Source organism: Cupressus sempervirens, chromosome 11 (assembly GCF_028749045.1).
Source record: "Cupressus sempervirens isolate cs-2001-9-10 chromosome 11, ASM2874904v1, whole genome shotgun sequence".
NCBI classification, from domain to species: domain Eukaryota; kingdom Viridiplantae; phylum Streptophyta; class Pinopsida; order Cupressales; family Cupressaceae; genus Cupressus; species Cupressus sempervirens.
This window is the reverse complement of record NC_143128.1, coordinates 857,147,186-857,164,866: the sequence shown is the minus strand read 5'-3', so window position 1 is coordinate 857,164,866 and position 17,681 is coordinate 857,147,186. Positions and strand designations below refer to the sequence as shown.

General features: G+C 41.3%; 1 protein-coding gene across 1 annotated transcript in view; it reads right to left on the bottom strand.

The window, feature by feature from the left end:
- Positions 1-17,681, bottom strand: part of LOC149532224 (ARM repeat superfamily protein) — a 298,977-nt gene that overhangs the window by 189,517 nt on the left and 91,779 nt on the right. The window lies entirely within an intron of this gene.

Here is a 17,681-nt window from a genome sequence, read left to right as displayed (position 1 = left end):
ACCACTCTGTCTTCACACAAGATGAAAATGCAATGATAGATCTCCATTATTAAACTATTTCTTCTGCTAACAGTGAAGGAACCAGATAGATAGTGTGTAGATTGTGTCACGAAGAACACCCGAATTATCAACCCAGAAAAAAAAGTTCCAGGATTCACGATTTCATTTAACTACACATCCACCTAACATTCTCCATTAAAGCAGAAAGATAGGAAAATTAAATAAATAACAGTACTCCACAAAATTTGAGACACTCAGTTATGAAAGTAACTGGGGATATTTTGAGAATTCAAACTGCTGATCTTTCTATTGCCAATTATTTCAGCATGAATAGTCTACTCGACTTCCCCGCCACAAATGGTTACAAAAGAAAACTGTTATAAAAGATCTTTTACAATAGCATTAATTGAAGTCTTTTTGGATACTTGACAGATGAGCATAAAACAGAATACTAAAAATAGCATATGATAGACGAATGTCATGGTGCCTTCTCCTCTCCTCCTTTCGCAGGTGTCTTTTGGGCCATCTGTCTCTCTTTACTTGCCTACAATGCATTGAACTCTGTAACTAGGTCATTAAATTCTGGAACAGTAACATTGGTGTTCTGAATAGTCCAATAAGCCATTTGCTCTTTAATTTCTTTGGATTTTGCAAGAAATGTCTGACAATGGTTCTGGAACAACATTAGAATAGCATCAATATTGGCCAATTCCTTGTACTCCTCTCTACGGTTATGGCATCAATATCCTGCTGATATTGGTTCTTTAGTGCATCTGCCGTGATTATCCCAGAATGATCCTTTTTCTATAACTCGCACCCAATATCTTTGAAGTAAGCAATTACTTGGTCTATCACCTCTTTCACCTCCTTTAAGAGTTTCCTTAAATTATTTACATGTTTTAGAACACACTCATATTATATCCCATGCTAAACATCCATTTCTGCACAGGTTAACACACTCACATTATATCCCATGCCAAACATCCATTTCTGCAAAGGTTGATCAGCTGATTGCAATAAACCAAGGTTCACTACTGCAGTGGCTTTCATGTCTATTAATTCCTTGATAATCTTCATGTATTGTTTATGCATCGTTTCTTCCATCTTGGCCACCTTAATCTCAGAAACCACTGCATTCCTTGCCAGCACCAAAGCATCATATGACTCACCCATCTTATCAATGAAAGGGATACCTCTGACCTTCAGATTTGCAATCCACTCCCTAGTTACTTTTCCAAAATGACTATCCACTTGCAATTGGGAGGTCAAGTCCTTATTCTGGTTGGTTGTTGTCGACAATAAAAAGTGTATCAGGATGCATTCCGTCAATATCAAGATGTATGTCGTCGGTATCGGCCGACAGGGTGTGTATCAGGATGTATGTCGTCGGTATCGGGAAGGTTCTTTTTATGTAGCCGACATGTTGTATGTAGCCAACGGACACCTTCGGGAAGGTTCTTTGAGATGCATATATACCCCCTCCGGGATCATTGTAATCATCTTATCATCTATATGTAACGTCTTCTGGCGTATGCGAATAAAAGAAGTTTTGCTATTCTTATCTGCTATTCTGATCCATTGTCTGTATGCATTAATTTCTTTACCCAGTACGGTAAACATTTGGCACCTGGAGGGAGGGAGGAATGAAGATTAATGCCAAATCAGCTTAACAAAGATCGAAATAAGGTAAAGGGAAAATATGGCATACGTATTGCGCAAGAAAATCTAATTTTGGCACAACAAGCCAAACGTAGAAGGAGGTTCCAAAAGATTGCCGACGGACACAAAAGCGTGGAAGAATTGTTAGAAGAGACTCGATAGCGGGTGGAGTTGGTGGAAGAAGCAAGGGAGGAGTTTTTGAATTTGTATTCGCCGAGGGAAGAGAATCAACTCGCATGGCTCGGAGTGCCAAGGGAGCAAGAGCGTGGAGTGAACTCTTCGTCCACGATACACTTCTAGAACGGACAAATTCTCTTAACGAAGAACCTTCTTCACCAAAAAGCACAGCTACCGGGATACAAACCGTTGGCATTGAGATACCAAGCGTCAGTGTCAGGATACCAAGCGTCAGTGTCGGGATACCAAGTGTCAGTGTCAAGATACCAAGCATTAGTGTCAGGATGGCAGGACCAAAAGAAAAATTGCCTAAATTTGATGGTGATGGAGCAGCCGATCCGATCCGACATTGTAAAACATGCGAAATGATTTGGAGGGCGAACGGCATAACGGATACAAACGAATGGGTCAGGCAGTTTTCGGCCACCCTATGGGGTGTTGCGATTGATTGGTTCGCCAATACAGATCCTCAAAAGTTAAACAGTTGGGATGACATTAAAAAGGAGTTTATCGCAGAATTTCAACTCTTGCACGATGATAATGAGATTGTAGTAGAGATATTCAGTACCAAGCAGGGGAAGAATGAAACAATCTGAGTCTTCAGTAGGAAGTTGAAGGACTTGATCAATAAAATGGAGAATATGTCGGCTGATGGGCTACAGAAAAGATGGTTCATTGAAGGCCTTCACCCAAAGCTGCGAAAGAAGATGAAGATCGTGCCACCATCGACATACACTGAAGCATACAACCAGGCAATGAACCTAGAAAGTGAATAGAAGACCAAAAAGAAGAAGAAGAATAGTTCATCCGATTCAGATGACGACACACCTTCTGGAGAAGAAAGCAACGATGAAGGCAACAGCAAGAAGGTTCGCACCCATCAAAAGGACATGATTCGGATGATGAAGGAGTTCAAGAACATGCATAAGGAGACTAAGGGCAATGAGCTACGATGTACGGAGTGCAAGAAAGAAAGCCATGAGAAGGGATCCTGCCCGAAAGACCAATTTTGTGAGATTTGCCAGATCATGGGACATTTGATAAAGGAATGCCCTTTCAACCTGAAAACAAGAGCACCGCAGCAAGTGTTCCTGACACAGGAGGCATCCACGTTAGGAGGAAGTGGGAACACCAGTATGGAGGGTGCCATGTCGGGAGGTTACAAAAATAATCGACACGATCAAAACAACAACAACAATAGCGGCGGCAACACCGATAATGGCAAGAGGAGTCGAACTCAGTACGATGGAAATGGCCAGCCGATAGTCCAATGCCATGCATGCAATTTGTGGGGCCACTTTGCCCGAGAGTGCACAACGGCGAACACACCGAAATTGTTATGCAGATGGTGCAGACCCGGCAATCATGAAGATGCTAAGTGCCCGAAGTCGGGAGTAAACTTGATCACCGTCGAAACAGACGAATAAGAGGTTCTGGCCATCACTCGGAAGTAGGCGAAACTATACCCCGACCCGATGGAGGAAAAGAAGAGACTGGAGGAAGCGTGGGCCGAGATCCAGAAAGCCACACAGGTAGAAATGGCACACCTGAAAGACACAACTGGTACCTCCGCACAGAACTGTGCAAAACAGAACATCGTACGGAAAATATTACAAACCGAGGTACCCGTCAGGACAAATGATCTGTTGCTCACTATGCCTCAACTCCGTACGGCACTCACGAATATAGCTCCAATTGCTAAGCAACCAGCAGAGCAAGGAAGGGAGAAGGAAGGTGGTGCAAGTGCGGAAGATCCAATGCTGTTAGCCCTTTCATCCGGACGCCATCCGAAAGTTGTTGAAATGGGCATTCTCGGGACTGTGCTGACGGACACGATTGTGGATGGAGGGTCCGGTGTCAATGTGCTACTAGAGGATACCAGGAAAAGGATGGGACAGCCGACACTGTGGCCACCTACATTCCAGCTGCTAACGATCGATCAACATGGAATCAAACCATTGGGAGTCCTAACGGCACAACCAGTCACTATCGGAACACAATTGTTCTTGCTCGACTTTGTCGTGATTCCACTGAAGCGAAAAGGATATGATGCTATTCTGGGCCGAGGGTGGCTGATACAAGTCAAGGCGAAACACGATTGGAAGAAGAATACTTTATCACTTGAAAGCAAAGGGCGGAAATACGTCATTGATCTACACACTCAAATGGTCGAGGAAGAAGCTCTGTCATCAGACTCCAAAGGTGAAGAGGATGAAGCAAGGCAATGTCTGGAACCAAATCAGGATGGAGTCCTGCGATTGGAAGGGGGATCAATAGACGACGACTTGGATTCGGTGAGCAGTCTCTACCACTGGCAGATGGAGGACTACGAGCTGTTCCAAAGCTCCAACGTCTTGACAATTGAGGAAGGACGAAGCCTAGAAGAATTTCCAAGGGAATTCACGGAGATAAAGGAAGGAGATGTACCATTGGATGTGACACCCGCACATACGTTCACTGAGGGGAAACCCATCAAATATAATGAAGCCACGCTATAGACTATAAATTTGGGAGACGAAGCCGAACCACAAAACATACTGGTGGGAGATAATTGGGACCCAGTATTGAGGCAACAGCTAGTTGCCCCTATTGCCAGAGGTCCTTCTATTCAGTCTCCTATGAGAGAGCACACGCAGTTGGAAGCCATTTGGTCGAGCAGCGAGGTAGTTGAGGTACCAACATCACTATGGGTGGAGGATCAGAGTCCAACAACAACAGCAGAGAAAGTAGATGAAGGGATACAGGTGTCAAACCCTCTACCCATAGCGGAGAACAAGGATAAGGATGTTTATTCTCGCCTTGTTGTCATCACAGAGTAGACCAAGTTCCTAGCAGAGTTGGTGCTCACAACGAGAAGACAGGCAGAGGCTGGGTAGGAAGCTCGGGAGATGGCGGAGAAGGCTCGAGAGGCGATAGCCAACCGAATTGCCACCCATCAGAGTGCATGGGAAGCAGAGCGGACAGCACTGTTAGCACAGCTTGAGGAAAGTGCACGAGGGAAGCAATAGGTGGAACAACAGCTAGCAGTAGCAGAGTAGCGATTGGTAGAAGCTATTCAAGAGAAGGACTTAGCGAAGAAGGCTCATGATCAGAAAGAAGCTGAGCGTCAAGAGGTTGCATTGATGCTGAAGGAATTAGTGGAAGAGAACTCTCAGATCAAAGTTGATTTGAAGGTCCGAACAGATCAAGTGTATCAGCTTCGACGCAACCGGTCTTCACAGTTGGAGACACAGCCTTCTAGCTCATGATGTATAAGTCCATGTTGTTTTTGTTGTTTTATGAATAATGTAGTTAGTTGTTGGATTTTTGTTGTGTGGTTGTCCGGAGACAACTTTTCTTTTTGGGGGGGATGATGTCGATAGTAAAAAATGTATCAAGATGCATTCTGTCGATATCAGGATGTATGTCGTCGGTATCAGCCGACAAGGTGTGTATCGGGATGTATGTCATCGATATCAGGAAGGTTCTTACTATGTAGCCGAGATGTTGTATGTAGCCGACGGACACCTTCAGGAAGGTTCCTCGAGATGTATATATACCCCTCTGGGATCATTGTAATCATCTTATCATCTGTAATACTGTATGTAACGTCTTCTGGCATATGCGAATAAAAGGAGTTCTACTGTTCTGATCCATTGTCTGTATGCATTAATTTCTTTACCTAGTACTGCAAACAGTTGTAGGGTCTAGGATAGCATCTGAGGAACTAACTAGTTGAGCAGTTAGAGGAGTTAATAATGACTTCAGGCTCTTTGACAATAACTGAACTATTACTTTTGATTGATCTTTATCCAATTGTCTTTTCAATTTGCATCAACTAGTTAGGAAACTACCAAATGGCCACATCCTTTTCAAACTCGTGGTCCCCTGTATCAATTCTTGTAACATTTTAATCAGAGGGACTGGCAATGTTGAGCTCTTTGTTTGTTGTAGTTTGGGCTATTTCCAAGAAAACATCTCCCATTTGTTCATCTTCTACAAGACAAGAAGTAGTTTTCAACTTCTTTGTCTTTGGGAATGGAACTTTTTGTAGGATTTGAGAAATAGCACCTTTAGGAGAACATTTATCAATCTCTCTTTACCTCTTCCTGTCTAAACTCTCCTGCAATGAGGTAGGAGTTGCTAGCACTTGGGAAGCTATCTTTAGAGTGTCGGGGAAGAAAGTGAATACCTTCCTAAGGGGAGGGGTGGTAGTGCTAGGGGTCTCTGACTCTATGTTGAGAGAGAAAACTTCAACACTTTACCTTGTTCCACAGCAGGCCATTGAGTTTCTTGGGATGGAGCTTTCCCTTTATCCTTACCTTGTTTTCTCCTAGCTGCCATAGCCACCTTGCCGTGTTTGTTTTGGCATTGTGTCTTTTGTTGTGAGGTTTGTGTTGGGTAGGGATCTTGTTCCACAACTGGGAGGAATAACCAAGTTTTTCTCTGGAGATTGTGCATCACCTCCTTCAGAAGCTCCAGATAAATCAAACATTAATATATTTGAAGTACGAACAATTTGAGTAGGTGGGGGTGCTGAGTTGTGGGTCGGAGCTACAGGAGAGCTTCATGGAGGTGTAGCCTACCCTCCCCCTCTCATCCGCATCAACCACTTTTAAGTTCTCTTAAGAATGGGGGTTGTTTTGGCATCCGAATCATCTATTTTTGATACATCCCAATTGATGGGCTCTAGTGGGATACCATGTACTCTAGCAAAGTATCAAAGGTCTACTACATCATAATCATCCTCCATAATTCCTTGAACATCAAATTGGAGATGATATGTCCTAATTTGGTCTATGCTTAGTCTCAACCATGATCTCCTTACCTCAAAATCATCAACGCAATTCGCCCAAAAATCCTCTATGGCAAGGATATGATGATAGGTGCCCAACTATAAATTATCTTTAACAAAGTTGCTTGAATCAAAATACCCCCTTATAACATCATATGTCTTCAAAGCATATTTGCTCACCACTCTAGTAATGTTTATGGCATTAGAGGAAGAACACATGTGCGCTCCCAATGAAATAGGAAATGCTATGTTGTTTTTTGTAATGTCTCCTTTCTAGCATTCATAGCATGATGTTGTCGTTAGCCTATTTCCCCACAGTCCCGTAGGCTAACTAGAACATTAAAGGGGCTTAGAGGCCATTTGGCCTAGACAGTTTCAGTTGCAGGTCTTTCTGAGGGGTTCTGAGGCAACTTTGGGCATACTTACTATTTATAGTAAGTCATCTTGGACATGGCCGGACATTCAGTCACAGGGGTATGTCGATGGTAATTGTTTAAAATTGACAAGAAGATTTATTTATCATTGATAAGATTTGTTATGCATTGATAAAGCCATTTTATAAAGTTAAATTTAAATATTTAACTTTATTAATGCATAGACTATAGTTTGTGGGAAATATTTAAATTAAAAGAGTTCCCTTTATTTTTATAACACACTGGAGACATAAGATACATAAAGGGAGTTATGTTTTATCCCACATTGAGAAAACGAAGGATTGAGCTCTTGTGAGAACACTATAAAAGAAATGGAAGAGCTTTTTTTTGTATGCTTGGATGAAGATTAATGTTATGTTGCTGGATATTTGATTATCGAGCTTGGAGGACGGAATCCCTCTTTGCTAGCATTCTCTTCGCTGTTGGAAGACACAGTCAGGAGGATCAAGGGTGTTTTCACTTCAGGAAACACACTGGGTTTCATTTGGGGCGTTTGCATAAAGAAATTTACAAGGGTTTGAGGTGCAGATCTGAAGTTAGTTTTTTGCTACAGTCGGCATGAACAGTATTTTGCTACAGTACGGCGTGAACAGTGTTGGTATCAAGATTACTTGTTTTTCCGGCTGATTAGAAGTTTGGAGGGCTGGCCGACTACATCTGCAAAATACTACGGCCACTAATTTCAGGTTTCTTCTGTCAAATTTCGATATTTTGCATAATAATTGTTGAATACAAGTCTGAATAGTTGTTGCAGCCTTTAAGGCAGCTGTAAGTGCACATCTACATTTAAAAATCACCCTTTATTAGCAGATTAAAAAAGTTTCCAGATTTTTCATATACTATTGAATGTGTACCAAGTGTTTGTGAAAATGTTATGATGTGTATAATGCATTTTAATGTCACTTCATAGTTGTTTGCAAATCTACTCATTGGAAAGCAATTTATTGAGGAAATCAGCTTTATGAGTTTGCATACAAAGTGTTTGACAATATTCCTTAAGTTAAATTTCTGCAAGTCAAAGTTCAAATCAGGAGAGGATATTACAGTGGTATCAGAGCTATAAGTCCTGCCATCCTGTGGAGGTCTTATAGGAAATTTGGAACTGGCGGATAGAGGGGAAAGTGTTTGATGAAATGTCAAAACACTAAAATCAGAGCATTTATGTTTGAGCATGCGACAGGGGCCTTATAATTTCCGCAATACCAGAGCAAGACAAAGTAGGAGTTCAGACCTGCAAAGCAAACAGTCTAGTTCATCCGTACAGGGGGGTATAGAATCCAGTCATACAGACACAGCGGAGGTATTCTTTGATCAAGACAGCAATATGGGTGACCGAGATGACAGGAATACAAGATTAGGTGGAGGCGGGAATGCCGGTCCAGAGCCTGGAGAGGAAAGATTCTTACAGTTGTTAGAGACCTTGGTACAGGGTCAGCGAGTAGCAGAACAAAGGGCACAGGAACAGAATTAGAGATTGGATCTTATGATGCAGATGATGGCTCGTCAAATGGGGTTGAATGCTAACATGGGTGGAGGAAATAATCAGAATGGTAACAATCAGAATGGAAATGATCAGGATGGGACACATAATGGAGATGAACAAGTTGGGAACAATTTCGGTCATGCACCCCAGCGAGCTAGGACAGTGAGTTCAAGGCCCATGATTCCTACATTTCCTTCTAGAGCTCTAGAGCAGCTCGTACCAGAGCCCCAGATTATTGATATACAGGACCAGTTGAGGAGAGATTGGGAAGCCGGAGGGCCAAATTTTACTGCTGCAATTACCTTTAGGGAGTATATGGATGTGCGGATGAAACATATGCCACGTGGACATGACAGGAACCAGAGCTATGAGCTACGGAAGAAAGTAGGGAGACTTGAGTTACCATATTATGATGGCTCAGGAAAGTCTACAGCAAGAGCTTGAGTTCAAAAGCTTGACACATACTTTCAATTGAACCCTATGCCCGAGGAAGAAGCTATTAAGTACGCAGCAATTCATCTGGATGGGTTAGCACACAAGTGGTGGCATCATGGTATGGTCACTATGGGACATGCACACATTACCTCATATGTGGAGTTTATAGAGAGGCTGATCGAACGTTTTGATAGGAAGGATCCAGAACTCCATTTCAAGGAGTTAGCTCAGCTTAAACAGTGGGGCTCATTGGAAACATACATTTCAGAGTTTCAGAAACTTGCAGTGTTAGTAACAAATGTATCTGAACGGAGGATACTAGTTCTATTTATGGATGGGTTAGCTGATCCGTTGAGAGGGTGGATTAAAGCTCTCAACCCTCCCACTTTGCAGGAAGCCATTAAGAAAGCTCGTGACATGGATTCCTCTTCATCTTCAAAAAATAAATTCCAGGCAAAGAGTTTCCCTTCAAGGAAAGATAAGGACAGGAAACCTTTTCATAAAGAGGTTCAGCCAGCTAAGGAGGAAAGTAAGAGGTTGGACAATGAGACACTTAATGATCTCAGGAAGAAGAAGCTTTGTTTTCATTGCAGGGAGCCTTGGGATTTGTCACATAAGTGTCCATTGAAAGCAAAAGCTAAGCAGATGGAGTACTTTTCAGCCGAAGAGTCAGTAGATGGAGATTCAGAGCAGTCATCTGAATCAGATGGAGATGATGATAGTTCTTCACAGGAGGAAGCACGCGGTGATAGCACGATAGCTCAGTTGTCAAGTATACAGGAGGCCGTCACTTTCAGAGTTAGGGGAACCTTGGATGGACAGAAAGTTGTGGCACTCATTGATATAGGGGCGACACATAACTTCATTGACGAGAAGTTTGTGACACGCAGAGGGCTACATATAGAGGAGCATAGGGGATTTAAGGTGATGGTTGCCGATGGCTTCAAAATTGAATGTACCAAGAAAATCTCCAACTTGCAGCTTCGTTTGGGAGATTATGACATGACAGGAGATTTCTTTGTGGTCAACATTGGTGATCAGGATATGGTGCTTGGGATGAACTGGATGAAGTCTCTGGTAGAGTTTACATTTAACCTTGAGAAAATGGAAATGAGGTTTGAGGCAAATGGTAAGAAGATAGTGCTCAGAGGTTTGTCAGATGGGAGACTTCGAGTGGTGTCACTCAAGCGGATGCAGAGTTTCTTTAGACATGATTAGGTGCAGTGGGCAGCAGAGTTTAGAGTAATGCCTGAGATGACAGAGCAGCATAAACTAGAGTATCCACCTAATGTACAAAAAATAATAACCAAACATACTAAGGTGTTTGGTGAGATACCTCCAGGGAGACCCCCGGATAGGGGAATCGAGCATGTTATTGAATTAAAGGAAGGGGCTAAGCCAGTTATCATCACACCTTACCGCCATCCGAAGAGATATAAGGATGAAATAGAAAAGGCAATTAAGGAGTTGATTGACATGGGGCACATACGGCCAAGCAAAAGTCCTTTCGCTTCTTCAGTAGTATTGGTGAAGAAGAAGGATGGTACAATGAGGATGTGCATTGATTATAGGGAGCTAAACAAGAAGACAATCAAGAACCGATACCCTATCCCGCGCATCGATGAGCTTATTGATGAATTGCATGGTGCATGCTACTTCTCCAAGATTGATTTGAGATCTGGCTACCATCAGATACGGGTTAGAGAGGTGGATGTGGAGAAGACAGCTTTTAGATGCCACTATGGACATTTTGAGTTCTTAGTCATGCCCTTTGGGTTGACAAATGCCCCTGCCACTTTCCAGTCCTGTATGAATAGAGTGTTCAGAGATCAGTTGAGGAAGTTTGTGTTGATATTTTTTGATGATATACTGATATACAGCCGTACTTGGGAGGAACATTTGAAGCATATTGATACAGTGCTCAGTATTCTAGAGAGGGAGTCATTATATGCCAAGATGAGTAAATGTGAGTTTGGGATGATAGAGTTGCTCTATCTAGGGCATATTATTAGTGCAGGAAGTGTTCGGGTTGACCCAAACAAGATCAGGGCCATTCTGGATTGGCCACCACCGAGGAACACTTCACAACTCAAGGGATTTCTCGGGCTTTGTGGGTTCTACCACAGATTTGTGAAGGGATTTTCACAAATAGAAGCACCACTTACAGATTTGACACGGAAAGATAGTTTCAAGTGGTCAGAGAGGGCTCAGGATTGTTTTGACAGGTTTAAAGAGCTGATGAGTACATGTCCTGTTTTAGCCATTCCAGATTTCACCAGGCCCTTTGAGCTGCAGTGTGATGCCTCGGGAGAGGGCGTAGGAGCTGTTCTCATGCAAGACAAACATCCCATCGCATATGAGAGTAGAAAATTACGAGGTGTGGAGAGAACCTACAGCATCTACGACAAAGAGATGCTAGCAATCATGCACGCGCTAGCTAAGTTCAGGCAGTACTTAGTGGGAAGCCGATTCACAGTAAAAACAGATCATAATAGCTTGAAACATTTCCTTGGACAGAAGGACCTTAATGACAGGCAACAGAAATGGGTGAGTAAATTACAGGCCTATGATTTTGACATAGCCTATGTCAAAGGGAAGAAAAATATTGTTGCAGATGCTTTATCTAGAAGGCCTCATTTGCTTGCTGTTGGGATAGTCATGGATGATTGGAGAGAGATGATCTTGGCAGAATATGCTAAGGATAGTTGGGCATCTAGCATTATTGAGGGAGCTATTCAAGATAGTCGATACACTGTCGTAAATGATCTGATCATCTATAAGGAAAGGATTTATTTAGTACCCGGGTCTGCTATGAAGCAGAAGATTTTGAGGGCATTTCATGATTCACCAATGGCAGGACATCCCAGATTCTTTAAGACATATCGGCAGGTGAGAGAGCGCTTCACTTGGAAAGGACTCAAATCAGAGGTGCTTCAATTTGTTAGGGAATGCCCTGTGTGTCAACAGAACAAACAGGAACATTCTTTTCCGGGTGGTTTACTACAGCCCCTACCCATACCAGAGAAGAAGTGGGATAGCATTTCCATGGATTTTATCACAGGCCTCCCCAAGGCACAGGGTCGGGATTGTATCTTTGTTGTGGTAGACAGATTGACGAAATTTGCACATTTCTTTGCAATTTCGTCTACATATTCAGCAGCACAAACAGCAGAACTATTTTTTCGAGAGGTATTCAGACTACATGGGATACCACGGAGCATAGTCAATGACAGAGACAACAGATTTATGAGCCACTTTTGGCAGGAGTTGTTCAGGTTATGTGGAACAGAGTTCACTCCGAGTACCAGCTACCACCCCCAAACTGATGGGCAGACAGAGATAGTGAACAAATGGGTTGAGGGGTACCTTCGAAACTACATTGCAGGAGAGCAGAAGGCTTGGGTGAAGTGGCTACATCTAGGGGAGTACTGTTATAATACCTCTTTCCATATGTCTATTCAAATGTCCCCTTTTATGGCACTGTACGAGCATGATGCTCCTAATTTTTTGGATTTGTTATTTGGGGACAGCAGGGTGCCTAAGGCCAAGGATACTTTGCAGGAGCGTCAGGACATTATGCGATCCTTGAAGGAAAATTTGCAAAAGGCACAAAATCAGCAGAAGCAATATGCTGATCAGCACAGGGTTGAGAGGTCTTTTGAGGTGGGAGATATGGTGTACCTCATGTTACAGCCGTATAGACAGTCCTCTCTCAAAAAGAGTGGAGCAGAGAAATTGAAACCACGCTACTATGGACCGTTCAAAGTAATCAGGAGAGTGAGCGAAGTAGCTTATGAGTTGGAGTTGCCTGCAGACAGTAAAGTGCATAATGTGTTCCATGTGTCACGCCTTAAGAAGGCATTGGGTCACAATGTGGTGCCTTCAATAGAATTGCCACCTCTTGATGATGAGGGGAAGCTTATCTTGGTTCCCGAGGCCATACTTGACTCCAGGGAGAGGGTGCTTTGCAGGAGGACTATCAGGGAGTATCTAGTGAAGTGGAGGAACCTACCTGTCGAGGATGCTACTTGGGAAAATGAACAGATATTGCAGCATCCAGAGCTGAAATTGCTTGAGGACAAGCAATTTTGGGAAGGGCGGACTGTAATGTCCCCTTTCTAGCATTCATAGCATGATGTTGTCGTTAGCCTATTTTCCCACAGTCCCGTAGGCTAACTAGGACATTAAAGGGGCTTAGAGGCCATTTGGCCTAGACAGTTTCAGTTGCAGGTCTTTCTGAGGGGTTCTGAGGCAACTTTGGGCATACTTACTATTTATAGTAAGTCATCTTGGACATGGCCGGACATTCAGTCACAGGGGTATGTCGATGGTAATTGTTTAAAATCGACAAGAAGATTTATTTATCATTGATAAGATTTGTTATGCATTGATAAAGCCATTTTATAAAGTTAAATTTAAATATTTAACTTTATTAATGCATAGACTATAGTTTGTGAGAAATATTTAAATTAAAAGAGTTCCCTTTATTTTTATAACACATTGGAGACATAAGATACATAAAGGGAGTTATGTGTTATCCCACATTGAGAAAACGAAGGATTGAGCTCTTGTGAGAACACTATAAAAGAAATGGAAGAGCTTTTTTTTGTATGCTTGGATGAAGATTAATGTTATGTTGCTGGATATTTGATTATCGGGCTTGGAGGACGGAATCCCTCTTTGCTAGCATTCTCTTCGCTGTTGGAAGACACAGTCAGGAGGATCAAGGGTGTTTTCACTTCAGGAAACACACTGGGTTTCATTTGGGGCGTTTGCATAAAGAAATTTACAAAGGTTTGAGGTGCAGATCTGAAGTTAGTTTTTTGCTACAATCGGCATGAACAGTATTTTGCTACAGTACGTCGTGAACAGTGTTGGTATCAAGATTACTTGTTTTTCCGGCTGATTAGAAGTTTGGAGGGCTAGCCGACTACATCTGCAAAATACTACGGCCACTAATTTCAGGTTTCTTCTGTCAAATTTTGATATTTTGCATAATAATTGTTGAATACAAGTTTGAATAGTTGTTGCAGCCTTTAAGGCAGCTGTAAGTGCACATCTACATTTAAAAATCACCCTTTATTAGCAGATTAAAAAAGTTTCCAGATTTTTCATATACTATTGAATGTGTACCAAGTGTTTGTGAAAATGTTATGATGTGTATTATGCATTTTAATGTCACTTCATAGTTGTTCGTAAATCTACTCATTGGAAAGCAATTTATTGAGGAAATCAGCTTTATGAGTTTGCATACAAAGTGTTTGACAATATTCCTTAAGTTAAATTTCTGCAAGTCAAAGTTCAAATCAGGGGAGGATATTACATTTTTTGTGCCTTTTTGCAAACCTTTTATTTACTTTGCAAATCTGCCTACATGATGATCTTATCATCTGCATAGTAGGGTAGCTTCCATGAAAAGAAATCAAAGGCACTCACTCTTATATAGGTAAATGTGGGAAATTGGATAAAATAGTTGCCATATGTCTTGATTAATGCTACAGCTTCTAAAGAAATTCTTCTTTCTAGTCATCGTTGTAATTCTGAAACATATCTCATGGCAAAAACCATTGTTTACCCTACAAAAGTCTTTGTAACTGTTGTGCAGTTGTAGGCTAGGGTAAAAATAACATATTTGAATGTTTCATCACACTCTTGCACATGCTCTAAAGCCAGCCATTGTTGTGCAGTTTTAGGCTAGGGTAAAAATAACATATTTGAATGTTTCATCACACTCTTGCACATGCTCTAAAGCCAGCCATTGCATGCACAGTAAGGCGTACACCAAATATGACGACATAGAGAAAAATTTGTTCAGTGACAATTGATTATTCAGCTGACAAATCCAGTTAGTAACAATCCCAACCCAATCTATATAGCTTGGTTGAGTGCATATAATTTGGACGAAGAAAAAGATCCACTCATCCAAATAGATTGTGTCCTCATCTCCTTTGAGCCTATGTAGTAATACAATTATGTCTGCAATCTCACCCTTAAAAAATGTCTTGGGTAATTTCAACTAACATTTCCTTGGCTGTAATGTCCCCGTTTTTGGCGTGTTTGTGTAGTTGATGGAGTTGGCTCATCATAGCGACCCTTGTGAGCTGATAGAATGTTTTGGGGGTCTCAGTGGTGAACTTACTATTTTTAGTAAGTCTATTTTTGGCTGTTTGGCAGTGCAGTGGGTGACTCTAGCTGTTGGTCGTCACCTGCAATTGATTGGATTAATAATTGCTTGAGCTCTTATTTAGTTATTTTTCATTAAGTTGCGTTATTATAATAATGTTTATATTATTATAATAATGACTTTAAGTGTTATTTCTAAAAAGTAAGTTGGAAAGTTTCAAGTGTTGAGTCTTTTGGGAAACTTCCACGATTTCTGAAGTGGAGTTTTATGGAAACTTCTGCCAACGAGAGCTTATAAATAAGAGCTCATTTCTTTGGGAAAAGCACGCTTGAAAATATATTTGCTTTTTGTGCCTTTATGGCTTTTCCTATTTTCTGTCCTGTGAGTCGTTGCTGAAGTATAAGGGTCTCATCTGAGAAGTTCTTGGCAATTGTGCTGAAGTATACAATTGGCCGACATACTCCTACTGTATTTTTGTGGCTAAGAAGAAGGATCTTGAGTATCATATTTTTAATTGAATAATTGAATAAGGGTTTGAGAAATTCAGAAAATCAATTCTAAAGCATTGCTGCTGTTGTATAGCAATCTGTCGATTTCTTCCTACTACCTGATCTGTGTCTAAAGAGGTTCAAGTGTAGGGAAAATTGTATTAAGTCTGATAAAAGGGGATGATTGGTTATTGATTTAATTCAGCATTGAAGGGAGCTGTCTTTGACAAATGTGGGAGCTGACGTAAGACATCTGGAAAGTAGCGTTTCAGCACTAGGGAGTTTGATTGATATCTATGGTGATTCATTTTGCACTTGGAAGCTAGATGGCATAGCATCATATCTGCATCTTATTGCCAGTCACAAGAACCTCATTGAGGTCCTGCGTTCTTGTTTGTTGTTGCCAAGTGGACTGTGCATTGAGTTGGAAGTGGCCGGCTTGCATATTAAATACTTGCAATTTGTTCAAAGGATGGTTTGGCTTATCAGGCAATTATGTGAGTCTTGCTGACTGCCTGCGATTAGCACTGGGGGCAATATAAATCATTTCCAGACTTGTGCATTTGTGTCTTTGGCTTGCGTTGAGGAAGGAGTTGGTGAGTGCTGAAGCCACCTTATATATTCTGGATTCTCCTCTCAACTGGCAGCATAAAGGGTCATGCTACGGAAGAAAAATCAGGTTTCATTATGAATTAAAAATATTGGAATTCGGTTCTGTCTTTTCTCTCTTCAATTAAAGTAATTCGGAAAGTGAATGGTTAGATTTGTTTTTTCTAAGTGCTTATGATATCTACTGGAAATTGTGGATCACTAAGTTATAGCACAAATAGTGGCTTCGGTATTCAAACTGTTAAAATTCAACACAAATGTTCTAAATGCAAAGCAATAAATGAAAACTACAAGGTAGATTTGTCATTATGGTGATTTTGAGCCGACTTTCCAAGTGTTTGACGGTATGTCGAGAAATTAGCCAATAAAGAATTAGTGTTTGTTTGAGCTATAACCAGTCAGTGTTTTTACATTGACAGATAAAAGGAATTCTTCACAATCTTTATTCTATAATAACTTCTCTTTATGTTGAATTTGATTTGGGAGGAGGTGAAACCCCAAAATGCATATGTTTCCCTCACAGGAAGATGGAATACATTTTATATTGTTTGTCTATCCGAAGTGATGAGGATTTTTCCACCTTGTGTTTTAATCTGCCTCCTGTCCAGATCATATCAGTTTATCTATTCCATAACAAGGACTACACATTGAATTGCAACAAGGAAACTAGTGGTTGTTGGAACAACCACAACATTCCCCTTCGGGATTTGTGACATCACTTAACCGTCTTATGTGTTCTATAAGTCCAATGATTGTATTGAGCATTAATAGGTCGAACTTTTGGTGCAACAACCCTAGCTTGTAACAAGTGGTATCAGAGCTTGGTCACAAGTTTGAATCTCCTTAGATAACACTGAGGGGGGGATCGTTCGACTAACCACCAACATTCCCTTTTGGGATTTGTGACATGGCTTAGCCGCCTTTTGTGTTCTATAAGTCTAGCGGTTGTATCTGGCATTGATAGGTCAATCTTTGGTGCAACGACAACCCTAGCTTATAACAAATGGTATTAGAACTTGGTCACAAGTTCAAGCCTCCTCGAGTAACGTTGAGGGGGGATTGTTGGACTAACCGCTAACATTCCCCTTCAGGATTCATCACATGGTTAGATGGCCACCTATGCTTTACAAGTCTAGTGGTTATTGGACATCGATAGGTCAATCCTTTGGTGCAACGACAACCCTAGCTTGTAACAATGGCCTCTAATAATCTTCTTTCAACTAATTTCTACGTAATTGGATGCCTATTGGGTTGTCTCACCCTTTCCTAGAATTCTTCTAAATACACCTAACCTAACTTTGTATCCCCAATTTCGCTCAAAGAACATTCAAGCCCAATCAAATGATCATAATAAGGATTTAAGGATAGTCAAACCTCATTATTGTTTTAAATTTTAAAATAACGGTTCTAGGTTCAACTAAAATTCAATAGAAACATTGGCGAGAAATAGATTAACTTGTCCAATTGTGGACGCTACTACCTATGAATAGAATTCTTT